The sequence below is a fragment of the Lampetra planeri genome, chromosome 22, assembly GCF_965212315.1.
Source record: "Lampetra planeri chromosome 22, kcLamPlan1.2.h2, whole genome shotgun sequence".
Classification (NCBI taxonomy): Eukaryota; Metazoa; Chordata; class Hyperoartia; order Petromyzontiformes; family Petromyzontidae; genus Lampetra; species Lampetra planeri.
Window position 1 is genome coordinate 13,386,178 of NC_136128.1, and position 13,041 is coordinate 13,399,218.

Here is a 13,041-nt window from a genome sequence, read left to right on the forward strand (position 1 = left end):
CGTGCCCAGCCCCGCCCCTCCCCCAGCCCACGTGACCAGCCCCGCCCCCTCCCCCAGCCCACGTGACCAGCCCCGCCCCTCCCCCTCCCCCAGCCCACGTGACCAGCCCCGCCCCTCCCCCAGCCCACGTGACCAGCCCCGCCCCTCCCCCTCCCCCAGCCCACGTGACCAGCCCCGCCCCTCCCCCAGCCCACGTGACCAGCCCCGCCCCTCCCCCAGCCCACGTGACCAGCCCCCCCCCACCCACGTGACCAGCCCATCCCCCCACCCCCAACCCACCCACGTGACCAGCCCCCCCCCACCCACGTGACCAGCCCCCCCACCCACGTGACCAGCCCCCCCCCACCCACGTGACCAGCCCCTCCCCCCCACCCACCCACGTGACCAGCCCCTCCCCCCCCCACGTGACCAGCCCCCCCCCACCCACGTGACCAGCCCCCCCCCCCCACGTGACCAGCCCCGCCCCTCCCCTCCCCCAGCCCACGTGACCAGCCCCTCCCCCCCCAACCACCCACGTGACCAGCCCCCCCCCCCACGTGACCAGCCCCTCCCCCCCCCACGTGACCAGCCCCGCCCCTCCCCCAGCCCACGTGACCAGCCCCGCCCCTCCCCTAGCCCACGTGACCAGCCCCGCCCCTCCCCCACCCACGTGACCAGCCCCCCCCCCCCACGCTGCTGCGGGTTGGCTGCAATGAAGCCGTGAAGACACTGAACAGTTCCACTGCTACAATTAGCGCGCTGAGGCGCTGCAGTTGCACTATGTGTCCACACGGTGGCGCTGCAGCAACCATGTTAAATTTCGATTTAAAGCTTTCGTGACTGCAGCAGGGATTCATCTTCTTGGTTCTTTCGGTAAAGTCGTCGCGTAGAAGGGAAGTAATAAAATAATATAAATAAAACATAATAAACGTCGTGAGAATTATTTTATTATGTTTTATTTTTATTATTTTATTACTTCCCTTCTACGTGACTTTACCGAAAGAACCAAGAAGAAGCAACCATGTTGGTCAAGTTATTTCAGCGAATTTTCATTTTGCTTTTTGGTTCTTTCGGTAAAGTAACGTAGAAAGGAAATAAATTTAATAATAGAATAGGACGTTTCGATTGCAACACAAGCAATCATCATCAGGTAGAAAACAAACAGTAAATCTTCTTGGTTCTTTCGGTAAAGTCACGTAGAAGGGAAATAATAAAATAATAAAAATTAAACATAATAAAATACAATTCTCACGACGTTTCCCTGTCCCCAGACGACCTGCTTGTCAGTTTTGATGTGGTTTCCTTATTCACCAAAGTTCCTGTACCTGATACCATCGCAATCATTGAAGACTTGGTTCATCAAAGCCTGAATGCTGGGGTACCCCCCCTGGTGAGACACTGCTTAACCAATACATACTTCACCTGGAATGGAACTTTCTACAAGAAAACTGAGGGCACCCCAATGGGCTCCCCCCTATCTCCAGTTGTAGCCAACGTCTTCATGGAGAAATTTGAGACTGACGCCATCAAGACTGCCACTCTACGCCCGACCTTGTGGAAGAGGTACGTAGATGACACTTTTGTCATCTGGCCACATGGCCGGCCTGCTCTAGACCAATTCCTCAACCACATAAATTCCATACACCCAGCCATCACACAGTGTACACACACACAGTGTACACACACACAGTGTACACACACACAGTGTACACACACACAGTGTACACACACACAGTGTACACACACACAGTGTACACACACACAGTGTACACACACACAGTGTACACACACACAGTGTACACACACACAGTGTACACACACACAGTGTACACACACACAGTGTACACACACACAATGTAAACGTATGTACACACTGTCCATGTGTGTGTACACACACAATAATGTCCACATTGTTGAGCTGAGCTCACACACCCAAGGGGTCTCTGTTCAAGGGAGGGAGCAATGGAAAATTAATCTTAATCAACTTAAACTCTAATCCCGCTACGTGACGTCACCACTCAGCATGACCTCATCGGCGTGAAACGCCAGGGGGAGGTGTACCTTGCTAGTGACGTCATGTCACCAAAGATTTCACCCCAACCGGTCTCAAAGGAGCGTGACGTCACTTCTGCCTGGGTCACTTCCGTTATCTGTTCAAGCACTATCCTTATTTGGGCAAAGCCACACCCACTGACTGGCGGCTCATTAACATAATTTATTCGTGAAAGACGTCACGAGTTCGTTGTGACCGGTTCGGCACCAACGGCCCATCCCTCCACGATTGGGCCAGGCTCATTAACATAATTTATGTAAGTTACAGAGCCGCTCATTGTGGGTAGGGAGTGTCTTGTACCCCACAAGTGACGTCATGTCACCTGCTGCTGCCTCGTGACGTCACGAGGTAACGGAAAGTTGACGCTCCGCGCGGGAACTGAAATCTGAGGTGAGAAATTCTCATCGCGGTTGTGGTTGTTGTTGTTGTGGTGATTGTTGTTGTTGTGGTTGTTGTTGTTTACCGAGGTAGCCCCTCGCTCTCTCTCTCGTAGGGATGTCAATTGAGTAGCAGCGAGCATGGAAGCGATGTCCAAGTTGGAACTTTACAACGTGGGGCCTTGCCTCCTGCCCTCGCCTGGTCGCGTTCGCTTCAATTCTCTCGCTTAGTTGAGCAATTTCGATTTAAAGCTTTCGTGACTGCAGTGATTCATCTTCTTGGTTCTTTCGGTAAAGTCACGTAGAATAGAAATAAAAAAATAAAACAATAAAACTATACAATTTAATTATGTTTTATATCACGTAGAATGGAAATAATAAAATAATATTCTCTTTTATTTGTATTATTTCCATTCTAAGTGACTTTACCGAAAGAACCAAGAAGATAGTTTAGCAACCTGTGGAAGAACGCGATCAGCCAGGCGATGCGTTCTAGGTGAAGTCACCATGTAGGTAAGAAATGAATACAAATTCATAAAAGTAACAATAGTCACCGTCATCAGGTGGCACCGTCACAGCCACATTTGCTGTATCAAGTGAGGCGTTTTTATTAATTTAATCTATAATGTAGACTGTAGGCTGGTTATTAAGCTGGGTGAGTGTACTGGCAGTCTATAATGTAGACTGTAGCCTGGTTATTAAGCTGGGTGAGTGTACTGGCAGTCTATAATGTAGACTGTAGCCTGGTTATTAAGCTGGGTGAGTGTACTGGCAGTTTATAATGTAGACTGTAGCCTGGTTATTAAGCTGGGTGAGTGTACTGGCAGTCTATAATGTAGACTGTAGCCTGGTTATTAAGCTGGGTGAGTGTACTGGCAGTCTATAATGTAGACTATAATTTGCTGCATCAAGTGAGGCGTGATTCATTATTATTTTATTTCTATTTTTACTTTTATTAATTTTAATTTCATTTTTTACCTACGTGGTGACTTTACCGAAAAAACCTAAGAGTACGTTAGTTGTTGTGTTGACCGACTCTCTGTGTTGCATTACATTAAGTGTCTCTCTCTCTGTGCAGTCACCAAACCTCCAAGTCTCTCATTGACACAAGGCCGTCATTATAACATGTTATAATAAGTATAATATTATGTTATAATATGTATTAATTATAATGTTATAATAAGTATAATATGTTATAATAATTATATTAATATTTCGATTTAAAGCTTTCGTGACTGCAGGGATTCATCTTCTTGGTTTTTTCGGTAAAGTCACGTAGAAGGGAAGTAATAAAATAATAAAAATAAAACATAATAAAATGAAACAATTCTCACGACGTTTCGGCCACAACGCAAGCAGTCATCCTCAGGTGAAGAATGAGACAATCCAAGCTAGGAGCTTACATATAAGCTGGGTTAGGGGTGGGAGAAGAGCGCCTTAACAAAAAGAATGTGCATATCAAGAGGAATTTAGCATATACATGGGAAATGCGCAGGGGGCGGGGGGGCTTCAAAGTCATACCATGCCCACGCACTATGCAGGATCAAGAGCACCAAGGGGGGGTGCAGGGATTAGCATTAACAAAGGAAAGGAATGCCAATGATATGTAGCTGCAGTTACTAAACAACACCGTAGAAAACTAAAGTATAAACTACATACAAAAAACTAAAATATAAACTGCATAGCACAATCAGTATACTTACTATACTCTACAATAAGCTGAGTTACTAACAGCAAGTAATACATTACAATTCTACGTCGTAAAAGTTATATAATATGCTTCCATCTAAACTTTATACTCTGCTCGGTTGATGTAAGAGAATAAAGTTTAGATGGAAGCATATTATATAACTTTTACGACGTAGAATTGTAATGTATTACTTGCTGTTAGTAACTCAGCTTATTGTAGAGTATAGTAAGTATACTGATGGTGCTATGCAGTTTATATTTTAGTTTTTTGTATGTAGTTTATACTTTAGTTTTCTACGGTGTTGTTTAGTAACTGCAGCTACATATCATTGGCATTCCTTTCCTTTGTTAATGCTAATCCCTGCACCCCCCCTTGGTGCTCTTGATCCTGCATAGTGCGTGGGCATGGTATGACTTTGAAGCCCCCCCGCCCCCTGCGCATTTCCCATGTATATGCTAAATTCCTCTTGATATGCACATTCTTTTTGTTAAGGCGCTCTTCTCCCACCCCCAACCCAGCTTATATGTAAGCTCCTAGCTTGGATTGTCTCATTCTTCACCTGAGGATGGCTGCTTGCGTTGTGGCCGAAACGTCGTGAGAATTGTTTCATTTTATTATGTTTTATTATTTTATTACTTCCCTTCTACGTGACTTTACCGAAAAAACCAAGAAGATATATTAATATTTATGAATTATAATGTTATATTAAGTATAATATGTCATAATTATAATGTTATAATATGTTATAATAAGTATAATAATCAAATATGCCCCCCCAATATGTTTCTGTAAAAATATTTGTAAATAATAATTGCGATGCTCTGTTAATAAAGACAACAATTTGCTAAACCTTGGCCACGAAATCTGGACTCTTCATATCACAATGCATAGATTCCTGTTTATAGGATTGCGTTGTACTTTATGAATCCCTAATCTCTGCCATTACACACTATGAAACAAGAAAAGGTAAAAAAGAAAAAAACAGAGCAATGTATTACAATACACTATTAGACATTATTGTATCAAATAAAACAAAGTCCATCCCATGTGCTAGTGAACTTTTAAAAATATTTTAGGGAGGAAATGGCAGGAAAATAGTTTTCAAATTTAGATATTTTTCTGGGGGGGGGGGACCCCAGACCCGTGGAAGATTTGGTCCCCCCCAATGTTGACTCCATGGCTACGGCCTTGCATTGACATGCTAATTTCTCTACCCCCTCCCCCTCTCTCTATTTAAGGCCTCGACACAGAGGCGTTGTTTCTCTGTGTGCCTATGTGTGTCTCTCTCTGTGTGTCTCTCTGTCATCTCTCTCTGTGTGTCTATATGTGTGTCTCTCTCTGTGTGTCTTTGTGTCATCTCTCTCTCTCTGCTTATGTGTCTGTCTATGTGTCTCCGTGTCTCTCTCTCAAATTGAGCAATCTTTGGAAGAATGTTATCAACCAGGTAGGGTGTTGACTGTTATGTTAGCTGACTCTAAGTTTAATAGGATTTTTTTCTCTTTCATTTGTACCTGATGATGATTGCTTGTGTTGCAGTTGAAACGTCGTATGCTATTACATAATGTATTTATTTATTCTACGTGACTTTACCGAAAGAACCAAAGAGTATCTTGCTTAAGTTTTAATTTCCCTTCACCTGGCTCGCTACTTTGTAACTTGTCTTGTTTTAAATATTCACACAGTTTTTTTTCATTTTTTACCAGGCCACGCCCGCTTGAGCTGCTGTACCGCTCTTGTTTTCAGAAGCGACCTGCCCACAACAACAATAACAACAAGGTGAGGCTCGTCAACAGCGTGGTGGTGTTCACTCTAGACACGTGGTGGTGTTCACTCTAGACGCGTGGTGGTGTTCACTCTAGACGCGTGGCGGTGTTCACTATAGACACGTGGCGGTGTTCACTATAGACACGTGGCGGTGTTCACTCTAGACTCGTGGCGGTGTTCACTCTAGATATGTGGAGGTGTTCACTCTAGACGCGTGGAGGTGTTCACTCTAGACGCGTGGTGGTGTTCACTCTAGACGCGTGGAGGTGTTCACTCTGGACGCGTGGCGGTGTTCACTCTCTACATGTGGAGGGGAAACCCGGGGATCGGGAAGGAAATCCACGCGACCACAGGGAGAGAGAGAGAGACACGTAAACTACAAATATACAGCAGGCGTCAGGGTCGGGATCGAACCCACGACTTCCTGTATGCCAGGACAGGTAGTTAACATCTCACCACAGAGAGACACGCAGCCTCGGCTGTGTTGGTTGATCCTCAATGAATTACTTGGTGGAGTGAGGAAGCATTAATACTGAGCAGGTGAAGGTGGCCAGGCGTGGGTCTGGACACACCACAACCTGTGAACCATGCCAGTGTGTGACAGTGGTGGAGCCAGTGGGGGTGGGGTGGCACGTGCCCCCCCAACGATCCGATAGAAATCCGTAATTTCGATAGGATCATTGGGGTTTATTAGTAACTAGCTTCACTACCCGGCTTCGCCCGGGACTTGGATTCTTGTCTTGGATTAATTTAATATTCCCTCATAATTCAATGAAAAACCCTGAAAAAATTGATGCTTGCAAGAAGGAAGCCGAAACACTTCAAATTACCTAAATCGGATGTTTTCACTCAAGGAAATTCAACCTGAACCCACTGCTACGTCAGGTCGATTTTTGCCACTCGAGAAGGGAATGACGTGGCGTTCGCTTAGAAATTCCAGACAGCATAAGCTGTGAAAATTTCATGACGCCAGAGCTCAGCGTTGGAGAGTTTTTGCTGCTTCACACAAACAAACAGGTGTAATTTCTGCTTTATATTTAAGATGGCAGTTGTACCCGTTCTGCACACGGATTTGTATTGAAACTCCGAGAAGCCAATGACTTAATCGGCCAGGAGCGAAGTGCCACCTAAAATCTCCCGGCACGCTGTGAACAGCTGTAGAAGTACGGCGCGCAAAGAGCCATGTGGTAGGGGGGTAAGCATTGCAGAGCGCTTAGCTCAGGTGTGATGCGGGTTGATGCCACATACGTCATATTCATTTCCCCCCCCCCCCCCCCAAAATACAAAAGTCTATTTTTCTTTCCTGAAGGCATCAACACGTTCAGCGAGCGCGATGACGATCACACGCGTCGAATGAAAAGCAAGGGACAAGTCCTTTCTTACTAACAACTCCTTTCTCACTAACAACTCCTTACTTACTAACAACTCCTGTAATTTTTCATTGCTGGAGGGGTTTCCCCCCCCCTACCTGAAAATCCTGGCTCCACCTCTGAGTGTGTGACAGTGTCAAGTTTGTATTTGCAGTAAAGTCTATTAACTCTATTGAGCACAGAGGTTATATCAAAACAGTAGTTTATTTTAGTTTTCCTCTGGAACTCTTTGTAAGAATGGAGTCAGGAAGTGATCACAGCACACACGTGCAGCAGCTGAAGTCGGAACTGCTCATCCCAGCAATCAAGGACATCTGTGCCTGGCTTCACACCTCTAAGTTGCGATTGAACATTAATTGATGCATTTGTGCATGACACAAATAGTATTATTTTCAACACCCTTTGCTCTGTCAGCTGAATTTAGCTTTCATAAACATTTATTTAGAAGCCAGACAGTTGAAATTGTGTGCTGAGTTTTGGGTTAATGTTCATTTTGAAGATACGAGGGCTTCCAGGCATGTTTATGACCATTTGCCCTCTCATTGTGTGCCATAACAGCCCGTGTGATGAATTTGGGACGCTTTTTCACTATATCATGAATATATGAATAAGTACAGACGTGTAAGGCACGTGTTACTGTGTATATGCATTGATTCTGATGTGTAGATGGTGTGGATATAACTTTTTTTCTGTCTGCAGCTGTCGCTGCCTCTGCAGAATTGGTCTGATGGAGCAGAGGCACTCGGCGCGGCTCAGTGCAAAAAGGCATCAATGCGACCGGTGTGCATACAGCACGGATCGTCCTGAACATTTTACACGGCACCAGAGAACTCACACAGGAGAGAAACCCTTCAAGTGCAGTGTGTGTGAGAAAACGTTTGCACAGTCATCTCATTTTTTATCACACCAGAAAACACACACGGGAGAGAAACCCTTCAAGTGCAGTGTGTGTGGGAAGGCGTTTTCAGATTCATCTACTCTTAAAAATCACCAGAGAACACACACGGGAGAGAAACCCTTCAAGTGCAGTGTGTGTGGGAAGGCGTTTGCACAATCATCTACTCTTGTAGCACACCAGAAAACACACACGGGAGAGAAACCCTTCAAGTGCAGTGTGTGTGGGAAAACGTTTGCACGGTCATCTACTCTTGTAGAACACCAGAAAACACACACGGGAGAGAAACCCTTCAAGTGCAGTGTGTGTGGGAAGGCTTTTTCAGATTCATCTACTCTTGTAGCACACCAGAGAACACACACGGGAGAGAAACCCTTCAAGTGCGGTGTGTGTGAGAAGTCGTTTGCACAGTCATCACATCTTCAAAAACACCAGAGATCACACAAGCATCAGAAGATCCACCAGGACTGGAGTGCGAAATCAGCTTGTGAAAGTCAAAGTGCTGCAATGAGCCCATCCCTCATCAAACAAGAACCGGAAGAAAATCCCAGCTTGGACACTTTTAAAGGTAACGAGGTGAAATATGAAGAGGTGAAGGTGAAATGTGAAGACGTGATGGTGAAGAGCCAAGAAGTGAAGGTAAAATTTGAAGATGAAGATTCAACTCCAAAATGGGACCTTCGCATCGATGGAGGCAACGTGAAGCAGGAGGAGAATTATGACTGTGAGGCAGAGCGAGGCGATTCCCAGCAGTTTGTGGAAGTGGAGGTGTGGGTGGACTTCCTCCGAGACAATACAAAGTCAAATGGAGACCCGGGAGATGCGTAAGCCTTAGACCAGTGGTTCTTAACCTGGGTTCGATCGAACCCCAGGGGTTCGGTGAGTCAGTCTCAGGGGTTCGGCGGAGGTTAAGACACACACCTGACTCATGATTGTGCACCAGTAAAACATGTACCTATGTTTTGAATTTGAAAAAATAATTTTATTTTTCCAATTAAGAAGGGTTCGGTGAATGCGCATATGAAACTGGTGGGGTTCAGTACCTCCAACAAGGTTGAGAACCACTGCCTTAGACGATGCCGCTCCAATAGATGCACCTTTGTCACAGGCCTTTAATGACAAGAATGTGAAGTTGAACACTCAGTTCCTAGGTTCAACCTGCAGGGTAAGAGCGGCCAGTCTTTGTGGACCTGTGTGTTGGGTAGATCTCTAACCAGGAGCGAGAGCCAATAAGCTCCCAAGCATTCACTATGTTATCATAATTGCATTTATATTGTGCTTGCTTAATTGCCTCGGCAATTCGGAGTTTTGCATCGTATCTCTTTTCAAACACTCCAAGAGCATCCCAAGTAGCAGCTGCCCCTGTGTGGCACAAGGTGGTGGCCCTGCACCGGCCTGCATGTGAACAAGAGCCTGTCAGTAGGGGGCGATGGTTGATGTGGCATCTCGGTTGTGGAGTTTGTAGGTAATGTTTAGAATTTTTATCAATTTTGACCCAGACGCCAGCATGCAATGGCCTACTCGTTTTGAATGGTGCATTAGTATGTGGTACATACACTGTTAAGCAGACGGTGCGTATTGTTTTAATTAGCTTCTTGTTAATAGGATGTAACCTAATGCAGTATATTTCAGTGCAGTCATTCAATTTTGTTAATATGCCTGTCACGAATTTAAATTAATACTTGTCTGATGGTGTGCGTACATGTAACCTTTTGTCTATAAGGGTCAAACATTGATTAAGTGATGTTAGGACAAAGTGTGTGTTTTGCAAGTAACCTGTACAGATCACTCAGGTGAGACTCATTGTTCTTGTGATACAGGTCAAAGGGTACTTTTGTGTTTTCAGGAAGCATCTCCCTCTGGAGCAACTCATTGTCTTTGAAATAGGGAGCACACTCGGATCATTCATCAGTTACAAGGCATACCACTAAAGTTACACGTAGAGGAGATACATTCTCAACAACACGAATTATAATTTTGTATTACGTGTTGACGTAGATTTTGTCGAATTAGGACGAGAAATGGCCCTTGCCGATTAACGTCTGGATGTTCACAACCATGGGTTGAAGCAAGCCTGACCGCCTGCGGTGCCCCTCGCAACGATTTATGGCCTTGGGCCAGGAAAGTCACGAAAAAATTGCACACGAATGACGCATCCACGCAAGCACCCGATGCTCCGTTTTGAAGTTTTAAAATGAAACAACTTTGAATTGTATTATGTTTTGAATTGTGTTTCTTCAATAAAAGCTTGTATTATTTTACATCTGGAAGACTTAATTGAAAACGACATTTCGTGTGAATGTTCTCTCGTCGTTAAGTAGATGGCCTTGCCGGGGATTCGGTTCGATGCGGACTTTCACCTGGTTGGGATCGCGGGATTGAGAGGAGGCGACACAGAGCTGGCCGTGCCAGAAGACCGCCGTCTGCAGATCGATTCCAACGTGATCGAACGTCTGTCCCTGTGCCTCCGTCGTTCATGCAGGGGGCGCGTAGGGTTATAGCGCCCCCTGCATGAAAACGACGGAAAGTGCAGCATTCATCACAGATTAATTCTAGATTTGAAGCTTTCGTGACTGCAAGGATTCATATTCTTAGTTCTTTCTGTAAAGTCACGTAGGTTAAAAATGAAATCAAAATTAAGAATTTTAAGAAAGAACTAAGAACACAGATAGATAAAGTTGTGCGCTTATATAAAAGAGCATCGCCAGTGGGTTTTCAAAGTACCTTCGTCTTGCAGAAATCAATTTCGCGTGAGCCCTCCCCATTACAACAATGCTCAGCTGTAGCTCACGTGACTTCTGCCGCGACAATGTCTGGATGTTTTCGCCTGAGGACGACCGCTCGTGTTGCGATCGAAACTTCGTCATTTATTTATTCTACCTACGTGACTACCGAAAGAACCAAAGAGTATGAAAGACGTCTTGTCTGCTGATGTTGTTCATGTCCGTGTACATCGATATCCCACATTGCTTACACCAGAGGTGTGGACTCGAGTCATGTGACTTGGACTCGAGTCAGACTCGAGTCATGAATTTGATGACTTCAGACTCGACTCGACAAAATGTACAAAGACTTGCAACTCGACTTGGACTTTAACATCAATGACTCGTGACTTCACTTGGACTTGCGCCTTTTGACTCGAGAAGACTTGCTACTTCCCATGAAAACTGGGGGAAAAAATGTTCACACGACCGCGCCACTCTCAGTTTATCTGCATCTGTGAAAAAAATGTGCACCACCTGTATGCATGCAGAGAGCACGCGCGCTGCCTGCACGACATCCAATCACTGTAGTCCCACGTTGTTTTGATTGGACAGCATCTAAGCAGGCACATTGCAAGACAACCAATGAAGCGCAACAAGCAACAACGCGCCAGTTGGCAAAATGATACCGAAGATAGTTTCTTTTGGCTATAAAAATTACGATGTAGTCGACAAAAAACGAGTTGCAATTTGCAAAACATGCGGGTCGAAGATTACAGACGGTGCTGCCACAACGTCTAACTTTGTTCGACACCTGAAGTTGCACAACGAAAGGTAAGTTTTGAACGAATGCTAAGCACCTTATCGGATGTACCATAACTTACTAGCTGCTGCATATTTACTGTATCAACGAGACAGTAAACGCACGTCTCCCTTGGGGTTAATGCTTACAAAAATAGGGATTTTTGAACCCCGATTATATGAGGTACATGAGTGTAGCACACTCAGATGGAAAACCTCTTCAACATCATGTCAACGTCCGTTTAAAAGTATCATTTCTACCTTGCTGCTAGACGGATAAACACAAATGTATATCTCAGTCTCTCCAACACACATGAGACAAAAACAGGCCTTCCAGTTTTACTCTTTCAATCGTTCAGTTTCAGAGTGGCTGGTGTGCTGCCTCATTGAGGTCGTTTATGTAATTTTGGTTAATCACAACTAAGCTGAACTGTCGCTGAAGACATAAACTATCACAATTAAACAATGAATGAGGCAGCAGTAGACCTGCAATTGCTGTGTGATGCAGCAAGGCACCATGGAATCTGGTGTGCAGGAAAGAGTGAACTATAAAGCAGGGGTTCCCAAACTTTACCATGACAAGGCCCCCCATATACCAGTAGATTCCAGCCAAGGCCCCCCTGACATGGGCCGTGCCACACTCTTTTTTCTGTGCACCTCCTTTCACAACTCGATGGAGTTGGTGCATCCCTAAACCCATCCAAGTACAACAGGAAACATAGTAAGACATATACACTGTAAAGAGGAAAATGATGACACAGTCACAAGATCCACCATTAGCCTTCCCTTTTCATATCATGCCCAAACAGCAGGCAGCGCATGGACATAGCGTGCTACCGTAGTCTAGGTCTGTGAAGCAGCGCACCACTGGGATATATACAGTATATAATAAAATAATAACGATTATAGTAGTAATGTTCAGAGATGCAATAGATTATTATAGTGCAGTTCTTAACTAATGGGGATATTGTTTAGCTTATTTTTGGTTTAATTTGGTTTATTTTACTTATTTAATTTATTCAATTATTTTGTTTTGCTATACTTTTCATACCAACTTGCCATGGCCCCCCTAGCACCCCCTCGCGGCACCCAGGGGTCCCCGTCCCCACTTTGAAAACCACTGCTATAAAGCATATGACTTCAGTTTCTTGAGGGAAAGGGCTTTCTTATGACTTTTGAACAGAGGTGGGACAAAGTCATTGTTATGCAAGTCCAAGTCGAGTCGCAAGTCATCAAATTCATGACTCGAGTCTGACTCGAGTCCAAGTCACATGACTCGAGTCCACATCTCATAGGTGGGACAAAGTCATTGTTATGCAAGTCCAAGTCGAGTCGCAAGTCATCAAATTCATGACTCGAGTCTGACTCGAGTCCAAGTCACATGACTCGAGTCCACACCTCTGCTTTTGA

The 13,041-nt window shown here is 45.0% G+C and overlaps 1 long non-coding RNA gene across 1 annotated transcript; it reads left to right on the plus strand.

Moving 5' to 3' along the window:
* The first annotated feature begins 2,299 nt into the window (after positions 1 to 2,299).
* Positions 2,300 to 9,088, plus strand: LOC144725099 (uncharacterized). The gene is made up of 3 exons (XR_013586617.1): positions 2,300 to 2,422; positions 5,803 to 5,875; positions 7,933 to 9,088. It is a non-coding gene; the product is annotated as an uncharacterized LOC144725099 (long non-coding RNA).
* Positions 9,089 to 13,041: the final 3,953 nt, after the last annotated feature.